This window comes from Salvia hispanica, chromosome 2 (assembly GCF_029641045.1).
Source record: "Salvia hispanica isolate PSC_SH4W2 chromosome 2, Shi_PSC_v1, whole genome shotgun sequence".
Classification (NCBI taxonomy): domain Eukaryota; kingdom Viridiplantae; phylum Streptophyta; class Magnoliopsida; order Lamiales; family Lamiaceae; genus Salvia; species Salvia hispanica.
The window spans coordinates 23,506,657-23,530,011 of NC_142693.1; the positions used below are offsets into that span (position 1 = coordinate 23,506,657).

The 23,355-nt window shown below is 35.7% G+C and overlaps 1 long non-coding RNA gene across 1 annotated transcript; it reads left to right on the forward strand.

Moving 5' to 3' along the window:
- Positions 1-1,154: 1,154 nt before the first annotated feature.
- On the forward strand, positions 1,155-2,612 carry LOC148931843 (uncharacterized). Its single transcript, XR_016135016.1, has 3 exons — positions 1,155-1,373; positions 1,909-2,026; positions 2,474-2,612. It is a non-coding gene; the product is annotated as an uncharacterized LOC148931843 (long non-coding RNA).
- The last annotated feature ends 20,743 nt before the right edge of the window (positions 2,613-23,355 follow it).

The following is a 23,355-nucleotide window of genomic DNA, read 5'->3' on the forward strand; positions in this document are numbered from 1 at the left end:
TCACCACTTCTATTAAAATTATCTTATCCCCGAAACAACCTACTGCAATGTACTGAATTCATCCAGAGGGTTTTAGAGACTCACCTTAACATTTATAAATGCCTCAGAGAGTCTAGAATTTAATGCAAAAAGATTCACTCAAAAGTTCCTAGTGGTTTGAGAGAGACACACATTATCCCACAGCCTATCAAAACTCGACAGTTTCAGGCAATTTATACATATAGAAAACGACCTCCTTAAATCCTCGGAAATTACAGAAGTTTATAGACTTATCATGGTTATTTTTTTTAACTCTGCCTTTCAATTTCTATTACAGTGTGAGGTGGGAAGGAGTCCCACTTATGGTCGAGGTGTTTGCGCTTCTAGCTGTCGGAACTTCCCTAATTAGCACCCTTCTGAGCTTCTCAGAGTTCTTCAAAGAGCAGTTAAACAATCTAGCCTCGGATTTTCCTCCAAAACAACTCTTAGTTGTACAGGTAGCATCCAATCTTCATAGTCTTACCCTTTCCAATTCTAGGTAACATGTATAAGTAGCTGAGCAATTCGGTGTAGAAGTCGATCAGTGGCTGGTAAGAGAAGAACAAGACAAGCATCACTGCGACAGCAATGGTAGTGAACACGATTAAGATTCTACACAAAATTCGAAATTGCAAAATGGTAAAATCTACTGCTTCAATCATCAATACTTGGTCAAAATATTTTCTGAAAACATGAGCTCTGCTCACGTCTATGGTACTCGAAAGTCAAAATGCCGTGTTTGCCATTATTATCTTCCCCCAAGTGACACCGAAACGTACGAAAAATGAGTAGATATTTTGCATTTTGTTGTTTACATGTTAACTGCAGTCCACACACAACATAACATCTCTTCTCTTCTCACATTTTTGGAGTGAAATCCCACATTCTGTGTGTGTGTGTCTGTGAAGTTTGATGAATTTCAACCACCTGATCTTCTCCTCTCCCCATCAATCAAGAATTTGCAGAAACTCAAGTCCAAATTGGAAGAGAGAGATTATCAACAAGAGACGCATACTCTAAACCAAGGTATTAAGATAGTGAGATTCAATTGTTTTTCACTGTATAATAATTTGATTTTTAATTTTTGTGTGTGTTTAACTCAGAGAATTTTCCTCTCTCAACAGTGCCCTGTTTGGTTGTGGCTTCAGCTACCCTAAGCTGGAATGCCAAAAACAACCATATATTAGGAAATTTTTCAGAGGTGAAAAACAAGAAACTTTTGATAGCTAAATTGGGAAATGATCATGCGAAGATTAGAAGGAAAAAGGGCAGTATTGCTGGTGCAGTTGTTTCTAATTATTGGGACAAGCATTGGCACAGGGATTCTTACTCTTCCAAAGAAGACTTTTCCTGCAGTAACTCTCTCTCTCTCTAGATTTGATTAGAAATGAAACAAGATTATATGGATCTGAAGTGCATGATGCCATTTGTTTTTCCATGATGAAATGTGGGGTGTGAAAAAGATTCAATTTTGTGCATATAATTCTTGCAATTCTACTTTATATACATAATGTATAATGTGTTTTGTCTTCTACTTTCTCGAGTTTTAATACGTATCACGTGGGCATTGATGATGTCTTTTTACACACGTCGAATGAAATAATAAGTTTAGAATAATGCATGAAGAAAAAAAGATGTGTTTTGCTTCAAGATGTGTTAAAAGAGAAAGATAAAGAAAAGTTGAAACAAACAATTTTTTTGGGTTATGACCAAAATGAGTTTTCTTGAGAATGAAATTAATAGACTTTGTTAGATATAGATCCTCTGGTAAAATATTTAACATAGTTCTACTAACTAGCTAAATCTTGCTTGCTTGCTTCTATCTAATTTTATAGGGGATAGTTACAAGTTCAATAATAATGACTTTGTGTTGGGTATTTCTGTTGATAGAAGCACTCTTCCTAGTCGAGATCAACGTCGTGCAGAGGAAGAAGGAGGTAACCAGAGAGCGATGAGCTCGAGGTGATGTCTATCCGAACCATGGCTCAAGAGACTCTAGGAGAATGGGGTGGAGCTCTAGCCTCCTTGCTTAATATGTTCTTAGGTTATACTTATGTGGTAGCTAATCGTTTCATCTTCCTCCGCTTGTTCACCACTTTTATTAAAATTATCTTGTCCCCGAAACAACCTACTGCATTGCATCGACTAAAACTTAAAGGTAATGAATTCATTCAGAGGGCTTTAGAGACTGACCTTAACATTTATAAATGCCTCAGAGAGTCTAGACTTCATAGCAAAAAGATTCACTCAAAAATTCCCAGTGGTTTGTGAGATATACACATTTTCTCACAGTCTATCAAAACTTGACAGTTTGAGATAGTTTGTTTCAAACAATTTGATACATATAGCAATGGACCTCCTTAAATCCTCAAAAATTACAGAAGGTTTATAGACTTATCATAGTTATTTTTAAAATTGTTCTCTTTTTTACTCTGTGTTTCAATTTCTATTACAGTGTGAGGCACCATATATGGTCGAGGCGTTCGCGCTTCTAGCTGTCAGAACTTCCCAAATCGGCACCCTTCTGAGCTTCTCAGAGTTCTTCAAGGAGCAGTAAAACAATCTAGCCTCGGATTTTCCTCCTAAACAACTTGTAGTTTTAGAGGTAGCCTCCATCTTCATAGTCTATCCATCCCTTTTCAATTCGAGGTAACATGTATAAGTAACTGAGCGATTATGTGTAGAAGCCGAGCTCGTTGTATTCCAATAATGGCTGGTGGGAGAAGAACAAGACAAGCATCACTGCGACAGCAATGGTAGCTGCACCTTCACTTCTCGTGTCGAATGCACTCCCGGATGCATTTTCTGCAGCCACAGATTCCGCTGTAAGGGTTAAATGAATAAAAATAACGAACTTCCAATTTTTTTCTGAAAATACACAGAACTTTACTAGCTCTTCGATTTTTCCATGTTTTTTTTTTATAATTTTCCCAAATCGAAACCAACCTGGCATGGATGTGGCAGCTGGATATGCGACTTGTATATCATTCCGGCTGGGAAATAAAATGACGTAATGTTATGATTGAAATCGAGTAGGTATATTTCTCATTTATCTTCTCAAAAAGGTAATTATACCTTCTTAAAAAAGTACTAATGAACTCCAAGAGAAGAAGGTAAATTGAAAGACACAAAAAGAACTAACTTTTTACCTTTTGTGTAAAGATACTAATTATGGAGTTCAATTATAGGGATATTCAAAGAAACTAAGAACAAAAAATATGACAGTTGAACATACATATACGAATTCATATCTGCATCTAAATGACATGAACAAACAGCCATTTGCATGCAGGTAATGCCATCTGTAAACAAGCAAAGAAATGTATTTTTGGCAGGGGAAAGTTTGGGACAGCCCATGAATGGGATAGAGAATGTTAAGGAATTTTGAGTAAAGATGTTCCAAATGAGTTTAGATATACATATTTGGGAATATTTACTACATGTTTAAATCAAAGTGTGTGGAAGATATTGAATCTTTATGCTATATTTCTTTAAGTTAATTTAGAACTCAAGTTTGTAATATTTTAGCTATAATTTGGTTACAAAGTGCCGATTTGAAATTTTGGGCAGGGATAGGATTTTTAATAAGCTATGTATGTTAGTAGCTAAAATAAACTTAAAAGAAAATTGCTTATTTTGCTATCCATTGAGGCTGGTCAGGTTGAGTTCAGAATTCAGATTCCTGTAAATTTAGGAACTGCTTCATGTTTGTTTCAAGTTTTTGGAAATTCCCAACTTGTTTTCATTAAATGCCATAATCTATGTTATTTTTATTACCAATTTACACTAATAAGGAGCATGATTGGACAGTACCAACCTTGATATGGTCTGTTTATGTTTTTACATCCAGGGGTTGTGGGTTGTAAATGCAGACAATTTCCAACTTTGTGGAAGATCGTTCGAAATGTATCATTGATGCAAGAGCTCTGCTAATTTCTTGATCCATCTAGCTTGCCATTCATTTAGGTACAAAGATTTCTCCCTTTTTGCTTTCCTTGTATTTTTTGCTTCTCTTAAAAACTTGAAACCTCCTTGTTTTCTTGAGAACTTGGATTTTCTTGTTTGCACTTTTGGAAGATGAACCTTCATTTAAAACAAGCTGCTATATTTCTGTGAACTGGGACTTCAATGCTCTCCTTAATTTTCTTTTTTCTAGAAGTTAAAGAATTGGTACAATTGCTGGTGTTGACTGTTGAGTTTCATTAATAGTGGATGATTGCTCATGTCTATGGTCCGGGTGAATATTCGATTTCTGTTGTGATGGTATGAAGCTTAATGTTTTTTCTTAGAATAAGATTTGAGCAGTGGTGGCACATCATACTCCTCTATTGCAGTTGTTGACGTTGCGCACTTAGACATAAGAACGTATCACTGTTAGGATGTAAGAGCTCTGCTGATACACAAGGATTTTGCTGTGTGAAGGTAAATCCCCCTTCTGTATATTTGTTTATTATGAAGTATTTGGCTTTGCTTTCTTAAGTAATACTAATAAATGCTGATGTTCATTAGTCTAATGTCCGATGAGCAGAGAAAGACGCACTTCTGTGTGGGAACTCTATACATTCTCTCAAACTGGCCAAAATGCTTTCTTATGTTATCACGGCTCTGTCGAATCCGGCCGACAAGTACGAGGAAATGGTGCTCAAAACCAGAGCACCAACCAAAGCTGCTGTAGAGTATCAGAGCAGCATACTCTCCATAGATGGTGAAACATAACAGAGCATCCATTGCACAATTCGACGGCCGTGGATCTGTCTCAGGCAACGTCGTTTTGCTCGTTTTTTGTTCGTGTTGATTCACATATTGTAGGAGAAATAGTCTGCAGATCAAGAGCTCAAAGCTGAATTGTGTTACATATTTGAACTTCGAACTTATGATTTCGAGAAATTCAGTCATCGTTTGATTATAAACCAGATTAGTGACAGAGCAAAATTAATTACTACATTAAAGAGGTTTTTGGATGGTTTGGGTGATTGTTTTTTTAACATTGTACCAAAATGCTCGAGCCATGAATGGATATTGAACATTCATTTTATTTTTATATTAGTGTTTTTATGGTTTTATAGTACTATTAACTTGAATCATTTCTCACCCTCAAATTGCAACGTAGCACACCAATACTTGACAAAAAGATAAGGAAAGATAGATAATCTATTAGTCTCATAAAATGTCTGAAAATACTTCTTTCTGCTTTAGGGAATAACTGAAACTTATGGAATGTATGATAAAATGTCTGATAACTAACTGAAAGTTTTAGTCTAGAGCAGGAAGTGGCAGATAAAGTTGAACTAACGTTGAAGCTGATCAATGAACGAACGATCTTCAATCTGCAGATTCTGCTCCTTCCACTTAGCGTACGCATTCCTTAAAACATCGATGCAAATAGCTAACACCAAGACAACCAAGAACGCAGCACCTACAGTAGAAATTACTTGAGCAACATGTTGTACTTGATCCGGATTATTGATGATCATTGTTGTTCGATAGCCAAGCGAAACACCTACTAACGCGACAATTGTCGCAAACAATACAGCCGCCGAGTAGATGATTGACTCCTTCGGGGCACCAATGATGATGAGAAAAATCGCCAGGAGAGATGAAGTGAGGGCAATGTTGTTAGAATAATTGTGCAGCTTGTAGAGCCCGGGGTGAGTGGATGCAACCAATACTTTGCCGGCTTGGTGTGATGACGTGGTGTCTTGCCAATAGCCTCCCGGGGGCTGAGGCTCGCCGCATGGGCCGTCTGAGCTATTAGACCCAACACAGTCGAGGACATTCCGGATGCATGTCGGATCATAGCCGTGATGGGCTTGAATGCACCATGTCTTGATAGATATGCTATGATCTGATATTTTAATTCAATCAATTCAAGCAAATAATAGGGTTAAATGATAATGCACAATAGTTCTGCCAATACATTAAGCATAAAGATAGATTATAAAAGCACTTTAGCCATACATTAATCACAATAATTAATTGGTGTAATTTTTCCCCTAATTTGAAGAATTTCATTAAGCATAATAAACATCGACTAAAAAGCACTTTAATCATACATTAACCACAACAATTTAATCCTATGTTTGGACAAGACAACATAATCTATGATCACTAAACACAAAAATAAATTAATTGGGTACCTAATTGAGCACCATGACTTGCAACCCCAACAATTTAATCCTAGCTTCAGACAAGACAACCATAATGTATGACTAAACACAACCATAAATAAATAAATTGGGTAGCTAATTACCTCAGGATGCTTGTACTTACGAGCAAAGCTCATGATCGTCTGACCATCGGCGTCCTTCACATGAAGAAGATTCGGAAACGTTTCCACCATAAACGACAACGCCGCTGAATGCCGATGTTTGACGCTCAACGACAACACACTCCGGCCACCCTCCAACAGCTCCATTCCGGGAGAAATGTCATGCGCTAGCAAAACGCGCAGGACGTCAACATTCCCGTTGGCGGCTGCGACATGAACCGGGTTCATGCCGTGGTCGTCTGAGTCGCCAACAAATCTCGGGGGCTATAGAAAATAGCCCTTCGGCAATCGCGGCGTCCCCTGTCGCTGCCGCAATGTGAAGCGGCGTCGATCGTTTGTTGTCGACGTCTCGAGCTAGTTGTGGGCAATTTTCCACCAACAGACCGACGATCCCTGCTTTTCCCACCTCCATTGCGATGTGCAACAAGTTTCTTGATCCGGAATAGACCGCTTGTTCAACAACAAACTTGAAAAAGTGCTTCGAACTTTCTCACATCGTCCATCTTTGCAGCAAAGTAGAGTTCCTCTTCTACTTGCACTGGCACGGGCACCGGCACCACCTCCATTTCTAGTGTAGCTTTTCTTGCAGACCAAGGTCGTGTTGTGATGTGAGAGAGAAGGTTGTGAGAGAGAATGCGTTTAAATATAATGCGTTTTGTATGTACGGACAAGGTTGTGATAGAGAATGCAAGATGTAATGAAATTAAAATAAAAACTAGTACTCCAACTACTTATCATTTTTTACCTCGTTTCTATGATTAAATCAATACATTGTTTATTTTATTTTAATAAATTATTAAATCCAAGATACAAACAGATGTTGTAAATTTGTAACACACACAACATTAAATTCATTTTCTTTAACTAATTTGACCACAATATTTACAACATATAATAAGTGATAGTAGTGTATGTATATTTTCCCAAATAAAGCGAACACAAAAAGTTCAAAACATAAAATATCAATATAAACAAAATGAATGATTCTAAAAGTTTATAAATTTATGGCAAAAATTTATCGTACCATGTTCGAAATTCATTTTAAAATATAAAATTGAATTTTAGATTATTTTTATATATATATTGGCCCCTAATACGATGGAACTTACAAAAAATTTATTTTTTTGAAAAATAATATTACGAACTTTATATGTGCTTATTATAATTCCCCACCGCAACAAATCCAGACTAAAATAAATTAACATGTATGCTGAGTTTGTATAATCTATAATAACGAAATTTTGAATCCTGAATCGCGACCATAATTGCGAACCCAACTCAACATCCATGTCATTTTAATTGTAGCCGGAATCCGTCGCGGTGGGAAGTAACAACCACATATAAAGTTTGTGATATTATTTGGCAAATTAAATCTTTGTAGGAAAAAATAAATTTTTTGAAAGTTTTATGATATTAATAAGGATCAATATTCCTATTTTCTTTTAAGTAAAAGAAACATTGCAATTTAAAATAATTGCATATTGTTGTTTGATAACTTGTGAAAATGGAGTATGATTCACTGGAAAATAACAACTACAAGAAGTGTACGTTTGTTGTAAAATAAAATAAATAAATAGGAGTATTGTTTATACTAATACTAATTTGTTTTGGCGATTTTGAGCTGTATATACCTGTCCAAGCATGAGACAAATACGGAATGGCGACTTTGTGGTCTGTATGAATACAATCAAAAACAATTATGCACCATATGCCTATTTCTTAAATTAACACCAAAAAAGAAACTATTTGTATCAAAGTTCGACTACTTAAAATAGGACAAAATTGGGCATTTCCAAAAAATTTTTTGCTTTGATACTCCCTCCGTCCCACTGAAGATGACCCACTTTATGTATTTTTTTTTCCCCAACCAAGATAATTCATTACTAAAAATGAAAACACATTTTATCTCTAGTTTATTCTATTTCTCTTACTTTCCTCTCTCCCCTTAAGATACAAAATAAAATTGCATAAAATCTTATGCCAACCAAAGAAGGGGTCATTTTCTTTGGGACGGAGGGAGTTCAAGTTTTCCAAACTGTAAAATTTTTCTAAAAGACATGTCCACGCTATTGAGAATCTGTTTATTTTACTTTATGGAGTGGATTAATCATTACGTATTTAAGATTGACTATGGTTAATCACATGTCCTAACGAGTTAAACTTAAGAAATAAGTTTATTACTAGCAATGACCTTTTTATTACAAGGTTTGATAATGAACTAATTAGAAGATGTTTGAATATATTATTTAATTTTTTGGTTGGGCTTGTAGTTTTTTTACCACTTCTTATATATGTAATGCACGGGTAGGTGTGTGATCAAATACTAAGTAAGTTAAAAAAATAATCAATAACTAATATCGATTTTGTATGTTAAAAATATCAACACAAAGACATAAATTTATCAAAGATATAAATTTATCAATCTTTTTGTGATGATAAACTTATGTCTTTGTGTTGATATTTAAATTTATATGTTGTATTGATATAATTATGTCTTTGTGTTGATAATTTTAATACACAGAATTGAAATAATATTACTGTAAATTAGTTAACACACTAATGTAACCCTGCACGTGTATTATGTATAGATTGTTTTTATTTCTTGTCTTTTAAGTTTAGTAGGACAAGAAAATTGGTTAATAAAAGAACAATAAAATTTCGTAAATCGTAATCAGTGTATCATCAAGATGTCATGAGAACATCCGTCAAATATAATTTTCACATCCTATTTAAATCAATACTCGCTAATTATTGGGTTCAAATTAATACCACATTGTTATGTGCATGAATTTATGTCATTATTTTGTTTTTCCTAAGGTAAGCATATAAAAAGTTTTATCCATATAGTATATCAATAAAATAGACCCACGATCTGTTCTCGTCCCTCCGCCGTGGCAATGTGCAACAAGTTTCTTGAACTCCTTTTAAATTCTATTTTTATTAGTAATTAATGCATAATGCTTCTTTTCAACTCAATTTGTTGAACTCCTATTTTAGTTTTCTTAAATACTCCACTTTATTTTTAATCGATGATCTCTAATGATCTTTTCAAATTTAATTTTGTTTTTATTCGTATTTACTATAATAATTATTTAACTTCCATTTGTATTAATTCAATATATAATGCTTTTTTTCAACTCAATATGTTGCACTCCCATTTAGTTTTCTTAAATACTTTATTTTTATTAGATATTCTCTTCATGCATTTCTCCCAACTTTTTCTAGAATTTGTATTAATTCAATACAAACTAACATGCTCTTTTCAAATTTAATTTTGTTGTTATTTGTATTTAATTTTCAATAATTACTTTATTTTAAATAGATGTTTATATGCTTGATTAAGTATCATTAGTAAAAATTTATAAATTAACCTCTATGTAATATATTCCGAACAAAAGCATCGATATTTATATTTCTAGTGAATAAATTAATTTTTTTATTTAATACATGAAGTTTTTCAATGAAAAAAAGAAACTGTATTTGAAAAGTACAGAAAAATTGTGAAAGCAAAATAAAGTGATTAAAAAGAATTAGCTGAATTTTGAAACTTTACAACGTTGTAAGTATTTTTCGTAACCCATATCAGAATTCTTGGATCCGCCACTGACTGTGAACACTCTTTTACTCCCTCCGTTCCCTCGTAGTTGAGTCATTTTTCTATTTCGGAAAGTTTCCTCATAGTTGAGTCATTTCCATATATAGTAACTTTTTTCTCTTTCTTATTTTATCTCTCTTACTTTATTCACTTTCTACTTTATTCTGTTTTTACTTTTTTATCAATTTATTTAATACACTCAACGTCCATTTTTTAAACTCCGTGCCGAAGAGTTTTGGCTCAACTACGAGGGAACGGAGGGAGTAGCTACAAAGTCAATCCTCAAATATTCTAATCAATCTCCCAAAAATTCATTCATAGTCTATAATGTTCGGTGAGACACAAAGAAAGCAAACTGCAGAAGGCCACTCTTCTCAACCACATAATATGTATCACAAAATTAGAAATGGTGATGTTAATTAAGATCATGTCTTTATAGGAAAATAATTGCGATTTTAGTATTTGTTTTGGCCGATTTTGAGTCTGTCACTGCTATATGCAATAAATTTCTTGTCCAAGCATGAGAAAAGAAGTCTGAGAACCTAGCTCCCTGTAAAACCCATAAAAAAGCAAGCTGTCCAGTTTAGCCATTAATTTCCCTTCTGATCTCTCAAAACTTTCCCACTCAAGTAATCTGTCGATGCTTCTTGATTGACACGCATATATACAGATATGGAATGGAGATTATGCAAATAACTTTTAATTCAAACAGTCAAACATGTGACTTAATTTGTGGTCTATAGGAATACAATCAAAACCAAATAAAGAAAGAAATTAATCACCTGCCTATTTTTAATATTAACACCAAATAAGTAACTATTGGTATCATAGTTCGAGCATATTTTTTATTTTATTTTTTATACTACTACTTAAATATGACAAAATTGGGCATTTCAAAATTTTATTTGCTTGATAATCTCTCCGTCCCACTGAAGATGACCCATTTTTCTTTTTAATTTGAATTAAGATGATCCATTACTAAAAATGGAAACAATACCTTTTATCTCTACTCTATTGTATCTCTTTTATTTTACTCTCTACCCTTAACACACAAAATAAAATTGCAGAAAAACTTCGTACCGACCAAAGAAGGGATTATCTTTCTTGGGACGGAGGGAGTACAAGTTTTCCAACTGTAGTTTTTCTTAAAGACATGTCCACACTATTGAGAATCTGTTTATTTTACTTTATGGACTGTAACAATTAGTGGATTATACGTGGTTAAGATTGATCGATGGTTAATTATTTGTGTTAACGAGTTAAACTTAAGAAATAAGTTTATTACTAGCAATGATCTTTTTATACAAGGTTTGATAATTTAACTAACTAGAAGATGTTTGAATAATCTATTTGATTTTTATTTTGTACTATGTTACTACTGCCTTTTACTCCCTCAGTCCCACAAAAGATGTCACACATTCCTTTTTAGTTTGTCTCACAAAAGATGTCACATTTTCCTTTTTGGAAAAAGTTCTCTCTCACATGAGTATAAAAATTATATTTTCTCTCTCCATTTAACACAAAAAAAAAAAACCTCCTAAAATCTTGTGCCGTCCCACAAGTGTGACATCATTTGTGGGACGGAGGGAGTACTTTTTTGGGTTGGCTTAGAGCATCTCCAATGCAAATAGGCCAGCCACCCTCTCTCCCTGCCACGTCAGCAGCACTAAAAATCCACCTGCCACATCAGAATTAGGCCAGCCATAGGCCAGCCGCAATAAAAATAATTCAAAATATACTATATTTACAGAATTAAAATTACGATTAAATTACGGATTAAATTTACGACACAGATATGGGAAAATTAATTCATTTCATTCAAAAAAAGTATAAAGATTTAAAAAAAAATACATGATTTTTTTTAAAAAAAGGGCTTCCACACACTAGCCCCACCACTCTCTACTCCTCGTCGCCGTCGCCGCCGTCCTCGCCACTGCCGCTGCCGCCACCCGGGGTATCTGACCCCACGTCGGAACCCCCCATCTGTGCCCTCGCGGTATCCAAATCAACCCGCATGCTCTCGAGCATCGAGTGAAGAAACATCTTCTCCGTGGGGTCAGTGGCGTTCTTCCAATCTTGGAAGACCTTGTACATTTGCTCCCGCATTTTGTTACGCGAATAGAGAGTGTACTCGAGTGGGGCGGGTGGGAGGGCGGCGGACTGGACCTCATGGGGCGATAGGGGGGATCCTCCCCTCGCAGCCCGTTGCGCCCGCTTCTGTCCAACCCGGGCGAGGGCGACCATCAAATGAAGGAGGGGATGGAAACTCCTCAGCATCCAGGGGGAGGTCGTGGATCCGCCGCTACTGCCGCTGTAGTCGCCGGTATAGTCCAGCCTCTGCTTCTTCGGCCACCCACCGTTGCACCCCGCACGGAACTTCTCAGAGACCTTTAGCAACTCAAAGCATTCCCAGAAGTGGAAATCCTTGTACTTCCCCGCCAAGGGGAACTGACTCTCGGCTATCCTCCGGGCGTCCTCCTCATTCTGCCCACTAGTGAGCTGACGAATGGCGTTGGCGTACAACGCCGAAAAACGGCCGACCTCGACCCTGATGCGCTCTCACCCCTTCCGGACCTCCTCCCCGCTGAAGTCCTTCCCGTGCGGGCAGTGCCTCCTGTAGGCAGCTCTAATCTTCGCCCACATGTTGACGACCCGCTGGTTGTTCGCAACCAGCAGATCGTCGCACACCTCCAACCACCCCCTGGCCACCCCGGCGTACTCATCCTCCGTCCACTTCCTCCGGCCGGGGGTGTCGTCACCAACGGGCTGCGACGACTCGCCGACCGCCTTGGGGTCGACGTGTGAGATGAAGCCGTCAAAAATTCCAGAAAGGGACAATAGACCGTGTCCCCCCCCCCCCCCCGGTGACCCCTGCATCCCGGGATGCATACCCATCATCTGCTGTATCATCTGCTGCTGCATCTGGGGCATACCTCCTCCCCATCCCTGCCCGCCGCTGTCTGTCCGCCGCCCGGCATACCCCACGGCATGCTCCCACCCCCTGGCGCTCCGACCATCATTCCCATCAGCTGATTCCAAGGGACGTTAAACCCTGGGCCCATCTGCCCGCCCATCTGGCCTCATCCAGATCCCATGGGTACCGTGGGAGTCTGAGATCCACTCGTCGCTGGACTGGACTCGTTGTTGTGATCCATCGCTCGATGATGCTCTTTTACAGAAAGTTAGAGAGAGAGAAAACTCGTTAAAACAAGTGGTGCAAATGAAAATTAAACTAAAATCGCGTTTATATAGGTTTTAAAAAAAAAACAAAATTCGGCGCTGGCCGAACGGGCCGCCACAATGGCGGCCAGCGCATCGGCCAGCGTCACGCAATCGGCCAGCCCACGCCGAAAATTTGGCCGATTTCTCGCTCGTCTGCTCCAATGCTTCGGCTAGCCGACCGGCTAGCGACGCGAATTGGCTAGCCGGTTGGCTAGCCGGCATTGGAGATGCTCTTATACTTTTGTACTACTTCTTATAGGGGTGCGTTAGGCTCCTTTGCACCCTAAGTGTCCTATTTCCTTCTTAATCTCAGCCCTTGGATCCTTGAATTGGATGGTTGTGATCAATGCATTATTAGTCTATAATGTTGCATTATTAGCCGCTGTGCATTATTAGAATGAAAATGTGCATTATTAGTCTATAATGTTGTATTATTAGCCGTTGTGCATTATTAGAATGAAAATGTGCATTATTAAATGACACGTGGCATTAATCTATTCGTCAGATGACAAAATCGTGGGACTAGAATTAAGAAGGAAAAAGGACAAAAGATATGAAAAGTATTTGAATACATCCCACTTCCTATACATGTAATGCGCATGTATAGACTGTTTTCATTTCTTTTCTTTTAAGTTTAGTAGGATAAGAAAATTGGTTCATAAAAGAATAATAAAGTTTCGTAAACTATAATCAGTGTATCGTCAAGATGTCATGAGAACATCCGTCAAATATAACTTTCACATCATATTTAAATCAATACTCGCCAATTATAGGGTTCAAATTAATACAGTACCATATTGTTATGTGCATGAATTTATATCATTATAATCTTGTTTAATTTCTAATCACATTCCACATTTCATCATTGAAAAATTAATGACATAATGCACTTCAATTCCACATATAATCTTGTTTAATTTCTAATCAAATCTTGTCCCAATAATTAGAGCAACTGCACCAGCAATACTGCCTTTTTTCCTACTAATTTTCACAGGACCATTTTCCAATTTAGCTATCACAAATTTCTTGTTTTTCACCTCTGCAAATTTCCTATGGTTGTTTTTGGCATTCCAGCTTAGGGTAGCTGTAGACACACCTAAAAAGAGGAAATTTCTCTGAAATAAACACACAAAAAAATTAGAAAATGTATATATCAAATTATTGAAACATAAAAAAAAAAACAATTGAATTACAATATCTTAATATCCTAATTTAGAGAAATTTGTCTCTTGTTGATGATGTGTCTGTCATTTTGGATTTAAGTTTCTGCAAATTCTTGATTGATGGGGAGAGGAGAAGATCAGGTGGTTGCAATTCATCAAACTTCACACACACACACACAGAGAATGTGGGATTTCACTCCAAAAATGTGGGAAGAGAAGAGATGGTATGTGTGGAGTTCAGTTAACTTGTAAACTACATATAGGCAAAATATCTCTCTTTTTTCGCACGTTTGGAATTATTTTGGGGAACATTTTTAAGGATTAAAATTGGTATTTTGACTTTAGTGTTTCGTAGAAAAGAATTCAATTGAAGCAATTTTGTATGGAATATAAATTTTAATTGGGTTTATGTGTATCACATTATTGGTAATGGCAAGTAAATCATAATAGCAACGGTGGTTTAGAACATGAGTCTTTTTAAACAATCTTTAATGGATATTGAGAGGTTGACGTACTTATACTTTGATATTTTTTGTTATTTTAGAAGGGGAAAATGATAGTATGGCATCATTTGATCCGTTAAATAGTTTGATATAGTAAGACTTTGAATTTTTAAATATAAATAGATGTGTTCTTTACTTTAGTACTTTAAGTTTTATTGTTGAAGTACCTAGAGCTAGAAATTTTGTAATTTGATGAAATTTCATATCTTATACTTATATTCTTATCAATCCTAAAAAAATAAATCAATTTTATCATTTTGAGAGTCATTCTCTAGAATTAGACTAAATCTAAAAATAGAATATTTTTAACAATATATTAATATAAATCATACAATCTACTAACACTAGTTACACTACCTTTTTTTTTCTCTCTTACTTTTTCATCTCTCTTTTATTTTACCAATTTCAAATAAATAAAATTTGTTATTTCCAAATTTGTCCTCCTTTTTTAAGAACGGAGTGAGTACGATAGAAAATAATCTAATGTATTTCTTCTTCTACATAAAAAATCACATAAATATCAAAAGTATAAATGTAATGATATATCTAACCAAAAGAGGTGCCTTTTCATTGGTTTGGCTAAACAAATGATTAGCTTATTTTGTAATGGTTTTACTATGTTCATATTAGGATACCTAGTTAATTTTAGCAAAATACATTTTTACCCATCAATTTTTTTAACTTTAAACAAAATATAACGTGCCTCCATATTTTTCCTCAAAATCGCTATTGTCTCTCTTCTTTCATTCTCTCAATCAGCCAATCTTCGGACGACGAAATTCGACGATTCCGTTTATATATCTTTTCCGGCGACTCTATTTTTGAATCAAAGGTTAAAATTTTTGCAATTATTCTTTAAGATTTATCTGAGCAGGAGTAAAAATCTAAACTTTGGAATTGGGGGGGAAGTAGATCGACGCCGAAATAGAGAGAGACGGACTTCCGACGCGTGCGGCAAAGCGACGGGACCGCACTGTGATGGACGACGGCCAGAGGCGATGGGTTCTGAGCGAGATGGTAGGCGGTGCGAACTGAGGTGTTACGGCGATGTGTTCTAGCAGCGGCGCAGATCGCCGGAGAAAAGAGGGATATTGAGAAAGAGAGCGATCCAGAGAGAGGATACGAGGGAGAAGGGAGAGGGAAGGCGACGGTGGTGGCGCCATGGAGAATCGCCGGTCTGTGAAGAGGAGATTGAGGAAGATGGTGATTTTATTATATTGGAAATTTGGAGAAGTAGAGTTGAGGAAGATGGTGGAATGTGGTTATGTACAGTAGAGAGAGAGAGCCGTAGAAGAGAGATGAGTAGCAATTACTATTCTTCATGGGTACTTTAATTATTAACTTAAATTGGTGAGGTTAATTTTGACTCATAATTTTATCCTTAGTTGTAACTTATTGTACCAAACACTTATATAGAATAATTAATAATTATCTTAAGCTATCAAACAATGAAACTATGATAACTATCACAGATTATATATGTCTAGTCGAAACATGACATAGCTACCAAACGAGACCTTGGGGTTTACATATATGGTTGAAACATGTAGGCTTTGTGCGGGCCGGATACAAGACACGGGCTATTTAGATAGGTAACATAACTACCAAACGCACAGACAAACTCAGATTACTCCCTTATCTAGTCGTAACTTAGCTACCAAACGAGGCCTAATAGCATAGTTTATGGTGTTCAATTTAATGTTCGAGCCGACCACGAGCCGACCACAGAGGATACGTGGCCCTCCCAAAAAAATTGAAAATTTTGTTTAGTTAATTTTGCAAAGATTTATCAAATCAAAGCGGCTCCCTCTTTCACCCAGTTAATTGGCATCTTTTCAAAATTTCTTAAAAAATTTTATATTCCATGTGCATATGGTAAGAGTATTGGTTGTGAAGCTAATTAGAGATATTGTTTTTAATTATGGAAATTTCTCCAAGATTTTCTAAACCTTCCTCGTATACACGTATATAATAATATCCTCCTTTACACATTATACTCCATATAAACTAAAAATCTACATAATTAATAAAACATGATCCTAGCTAGATTAAATTTTATAGTATTTAATATTTAATAATTAATTTCAGTTTTTGACTTTTTTAATACATTTTCGGTAGCATGTCAAAAACTCAAAATATATTCAAAAAAATAAAATCATCGAAGTCATGTAAGTCTTTATAGTAGAATAGCTAGAATATACAAATAATAATTTGATTGATAATGATGAGATGGTTTGATAACTTGTTGGAGTACGTATACGTAATATTAAAAAAATAAAACAAACAAAAAAAAAACTTGTAAGTACATAATATTTCAAGTTATGGCCACGTGTATTATTCGATCATTTATATATATATAACACATAATAAAAAAAAATTAAGGTACGATAAGATCCCAAAATTAAGAGTGTACAATTGCATATCGGTATAAAAATGAATTGTACAAGGAAGACCCGGCAATTTTGGGAGAATTTCCATATTAAAAAATAATAAATCTATTTATATTAATAGAATATCTTGCAATTAAAGCAAGATCTTAAAAGATTTCGAAATGATATTAAAAAGGTAACAAAATATATTACAAAGATAAGCTCTATAGGGTGAGCCGATGATGTCCGAGCCCCTATCATCTATATACATATATATATATATATGTGTGTGTGTGGGGTAGTGATAAAATGCAAATTCATATATTGTACAAACTCCAAACTTTTTCAATACAATATCAACATAATGTCAACGTCTAAAATTTCAAGATTATGATATCAATACAATATCAATACAATGTCAACACAACATCAACCGTTGACATTGTGTTGACATTTTTTGTTGCTATTATTTCATGATCTGTTGATATTTTATAACGGTCCAAATCATAGTTTGGAGTTTGTACAATATTTAGAGTTTGCATTTGATCACGTCCCTATATGTGTGTGTCTTAAACTTGTAGAAGGAGAGAAAGAAGTAAGACGATCACGCATGGGAAATTGGTGCTTCAAGGCTTTATTACAGCCAGAGATTTTCTTCATTTATTTGTTACTTTTCAAAAATTTTGTTCTATTTTTTTGTTTAAATTATCTTAAGCCTCTTTAAACTTTCTGATATAATTTTTTCTAAAATAAAGAATGATTTGTGTACAATTCTACCGCAAGAGATCATGAAGGAGATCCTACGCAGACTAACGATTAGAAGCATTATAAGGTGCAAGCATGTTTGTCAATTGACATACTTGGATTTGACATGGTTTTAGAGGGTGGTTTTGTATGAATTTGATCATATTTTGTCTACTTTTGGCATGTTTATATCCACTTCTCTATTATGTTGGTATGTTGACCATTTTGTTAAGAATGTGTAGAAAAAGGTACAAAATATGTGGATGTGCAGCATCCTTGGTTTGAGACAATATTAACTAGAGATTTTGAAGTCCAATCAGCCCCTAATGCATATCAATCTCTTCGTCTTCGAAAGAGCTTCGCGTGGGTATCTCGCACACCTCAATCGAAGTTTGGTAGAAGAAGTTATGGCCGTTACAAGAACACTGCACTGTCCAGAAACTTTCACGCGGCCGGGTGAATTATTACACTATAAATTCACCCGGCCGGGTACAACGATTCTGCGTGAAAAGGGTCAAAAAGTGTTCGAAAATGACCACCCGGCCGGGTGAATTTTCCTCTTTATAATTCCACCCGGCCGGGTACGCTATTTTGGCGTATTCTCTTGCCAAAAATGCAATTTTTGATGGGAGATTAATGAAAAAACGCCTAGGGTTCATATCAAAAAACACTTACCGCCTCCATCACTTTCCACACACCCCAGAGAACACTTTGAGAGAGAGAATTGAAGATTGAAGACTCCAGATCGGAAGATTGAAGGCTTCATTCCATAGATTCGTTCCACATGAGTTCTTAGTTTCTATCTTTCTTGTTTTTGTTCAGATTCTTTGTGTTAAACTTAGTTTTCTCCATGAACATGAGTAGCTAAACATCTTTTTGTAGAATTCTTGGTGATGATGCATTAATTTCATAGTTTTTATCCAATTGATTCTGCTCTTACCTTGCTCTTGTAGTTATTTGATTATTCTTAGGTTTATTCCTTTCAATTGCTTGATCACCACTTGATTGTGTAGGATTAATTAGATTAATCGGGAGATGAAATAATTAATCTGGAAATAGGAATAATTCACACCTTAATGCAATAAAACTCGGGAGAGTTGAGGTTTTGAGTGAGGTCTTTGACCTAATCGAACTTTTGGGAGTTAGGGGTTTTAGGATTAGAAGGGGACTTCAATCCTAGCACCTAATCTACAAGTTTCTCACCTCGGAAGGGGGTTTAATCTATAATTGTGATCAACTTAGTAACTCTGGAGACACCAAAAGGTAAGGCAATTTGATTGGATAAGAGCTTGGAATTGTGCATCGGATCCTTGAGTTCTACAATTTTCTCCATATTATCTTTTCACTCCGTGTTTATTTGCTTTTATTTATCTATTTGTTCATTATATGCTTTTCGTAGTGTTAGAACAAAACCAAACCTTTCCTGATTCTCTAGATAGTAGTCAATATTTGTTCGTGGTAGTTAAGTTGATACGAATTTGTCTATGTGGGATACGATACTCTTGCTTGCTAATTGCTACACTAGCCCCGTATACTTGTGGGTATCACTTGTGTTAAAATAAGTCGAGTCATCAATCATGGCGCCATCTTATAGAGGGCGTTGAGTTTGTGACATTGTATACTCCGGAACAATGCATGGCTTCCGCTCTTCGGGGCCATGAGTACAAAGTCTTCGACGAGGCCTTCAAGCCACTTCTCCGAGTCTCGTTGCCTATTCCTGGAGGGAATTACGGCGATTGTGTTGTGATCGACATACACAGAGACCGATCATAATCAAGGAAGCTCCGTAGCGTAACAGATCATCATCATCAAAACGCACGACTTGAACGCAGAAAGATCGAGGATTTGTCGAGAGGGTGGATACTGGATACATCTGCGGTGATGACTGGGGTAGCATGGAGGGTAACTGGGGCGGCAGAGGAGGTATTTCCGGGTAGATTGAATCATCCTCGTCATCCCCCATGAATGACGTGACCCTATTATAGCTAGGTCCGTCAATTTTGTGTCGGAATGGAACGCGAAAACGGTGAATGTTCAGCTCTCGTTGCACTGGCTGTTTCAGTCCTGCAACAAATAAGGATATGAGAGTAGATTCAGAAACTCCCGAGACCTTTTCTAGGCTTCCTTCTTCATATGACAGTACCTTGTTCGTGGTGCGGAGTTCAGATGACAGGTGGGTTATCATGTCAAATATCTCGGCTAAACGGACCGAGATGATGAGGATCGGGCTGCATGGTGAGTGGGGGTTGAGGTCGGAACAGAAAGTAGCAAGAGGTTTGGAGTTGCGGCTGTTATGGATGACTAAGGCTTTGGAATTTGAGAGAGAGAAGAAGAAATATGAATCTTATTCTGTATTATTCCATAACGAGAGAAACAAGAAATATGTATAGGACTCTTGGCCCGGGAAAGAACTGTAAGTTTTGTGTCTCACATATGTGACATGTGATAGAATCCTAAATAGACTTGGATTTTAGTATAATACAATATTTGGTATAAGACACATTTTACCCTAATTAATTGACTATCAATTAATTATTGTCACACAACAATTAATTAAATAATCATATTATATTTCTCCAAAGAGAATATATGTTCATATATATATATATATAGGGGTGTACTAGTATAACAACTAATTTTAAAGTTATAACGTACATCCAACCACGTGCTGCCACATGGCACGAAAAATGCAATATTGTATACAGAAAAATGCAATACGCATTTGTAGAAGCTATAAATGAATTTCGGCAGATTGCATTTTTGTTATATGCAGATTGCATTTTTTATTGTTAAGTTTTGCATTTTAGATATTGACTGTTTAAATTGCATTTTATATATAGACGGATTGCATTTTTATATGTGAAAATGCAAAACTTAACAATAAAAAATGCAATCTGCGAAAATGCATGTACAACTAGATTGCATTTTTATGTTTAAAATATTGCATGTTTTGTGCCACGTGGCAACACCAGATTGGATGTACGTTGTGACTCTAAATAAGGGGGTACCCTAGTGCTCCCCTATATATATATATATATATATATATATATATATATAGTTGTAATCAATGTCGAACCCTTCTTAAAGACCGAACTAGAGAACAAATCTGGGTCATAAGATCTAGTTTTTTGATGAGATATGTTGCTGTGTAAATTTTTTTCGCTCTTCATTACAAGCCAATTTTACTTCATTGTATAGGTTTATTACTTCATTCTGTACGTAATGCATTGAAACTACAACATGTTTTTACTTGCTTCAAGTATGTTTTGAAATGATTCAACATATGCTTCGTTCGAATTCATTGACATGAGTTTTTACTTTATTCACATTAAAAAATGCAATTTATTCAAGTGAATTTATTAATTCATTCAGAAACGTTATTACTTCATTAGATAAGGTTTTTACTTCATTCCAGTAGGACTTCAAATGCTTTACACATACTTCATTCATATAATTTATTATATTATTCCATGTGTTTATTACACCATATCAGCGTCATAGCGGTGGTGATAGATATTGTAGAGAGAAAGAACGGCACGCGATGGCGAAACTGCATTTACGTACTAGAATGAAGTAATAATCCTATTATAATGAAGTAAAAACCTACCGGAATGAAGTAATAAATTTTGGAATGAAGTTAAATATTCGTAACGTGTTAGTATGACTTATTTACCTTCGGATGAATAATAAAAGACTGGTGATGAATGAGAAAATAATTTATAAATTTTTGAATCTCATCCATAAAAAACTAGATCTAAAAACCCTAATTTGGTATGGTTTGGTGGTTCGGTCTTTAAGAGTGGGTTTGTGGATAATGGGACTCTCTATATATATATATATATGGATGTACTAGTATAACAACTAATTTTAAAGTTACAACGTACATCCAACCACGTGCTGCCATGTGGCATGAAAAATGCAATATTGTATACAGAAAAATGCAATACACATTTGTAGAAGTTATAAATGAATTTCGGCGGATTGCATTTTTTTATATGCAGATTGCATTTTTTATCATTGAGTTTTGCATTTTTGATATTGACTGTTTAATTTGCATTTTATATATAGACGAATTGCATTTTTATATGTGAAAATGCAAAACTTAACAATAAAAAATGCAATTTATGTGAAAATGCAAAACTCAACACTATAAAATGCAATTTACATACAACTAAAATGCAATCTGCGAAAATGCATATACAACTAGATTGCATTTTTGTGTTTAAAATATTGCATGTTTTGTGCCACATGGCAGCACCAGATTGGATGTACGTTGTGACTCTAAATAAGGGGGCACCCTAGTGCTCCCCTATATATATATATATAGAAATAGGACACTTAGGGTGCAAAAGAGCCTAATGCACCCCTTTATGTGCATTAGGCTCCTTTGCACCCTAAGTGTCCTATTTCCTTCTTAATCTCAGCCCTTGGATCATTGAATTGGATGGTTGTGATGAATGCATTATTAGTCTATAATGTTGCATTATTAGCCGTTGTGCATTATTAGAATGAAAATGTGCATTATTAGTCTATAATGTTGCATTATTAGCCGCTGTGCATTATTAGAATGAAAATGTGCATTATTAAATGACACGTGACATTAATCTAACCGTCAGATGACAAAATCGTGGGGCTAGGATTAAGAAGGAAAAAGGACAAAAGATATGAAAATCGTGGCATCACTAGCCCTGCCTTCGGCATCCCCCTCCTTGCGGTTAAGGTAACGACTTCGAGCATGGCCAGCTCCTATAGTGTGACGGGCGGTGTGTACAAGGCCCGAGAACGAATTCACCGCCGTATGGCTGACCGTATATATATATCGATTGATTGTCAATGATTGGGAAAGATTGATTACATAATCTTTTTATGGAATGAATATTCATTCCCTTGGCCATCAAGGAAAGAAACGTATATATATATTATTAAGATTTGATTAGAATGATTGTGATCAATTAGTAATATTAATAGACGAAGATTATATTATTGGTCAATAAGAAACGTATTTATTAATTATTTTGGGCCTCTTTGATGGAAAGGGCTTTTAACGTTTTATAATTAGGGTTTGTCCTCTCTCTACCTATATATATAAGTGTGGTGATCTCATCAAATCACACACATTAAGAGAACACATAAACGAGGGAAAGAGAGAGAAACAAATCCTTGGAGTTGGAGCTGCGCTACTACACCAAAGAAAGTCCGAGGAAGTTCTCTCCGTCTTCCCCAATCGCTTCCGCCTCTTTGTCTTCCCCAAATTTAGTAAATTGTGTATTACGTATTTGTGAATTCAATATATGCATATTACTAGTTGAAGTTTTATGATTTAATTCGGCGATTCTTTATAGAAAATTGTTTCTGTATGAATATTTAATTTGATTCACATAACTTGGTTATGAATTTTTACATTAAGCGTGTGTATGTTTTTTAATTCTCTCAAATTCTCCTAATGAATTCGACATATTGTTATACACTAGGT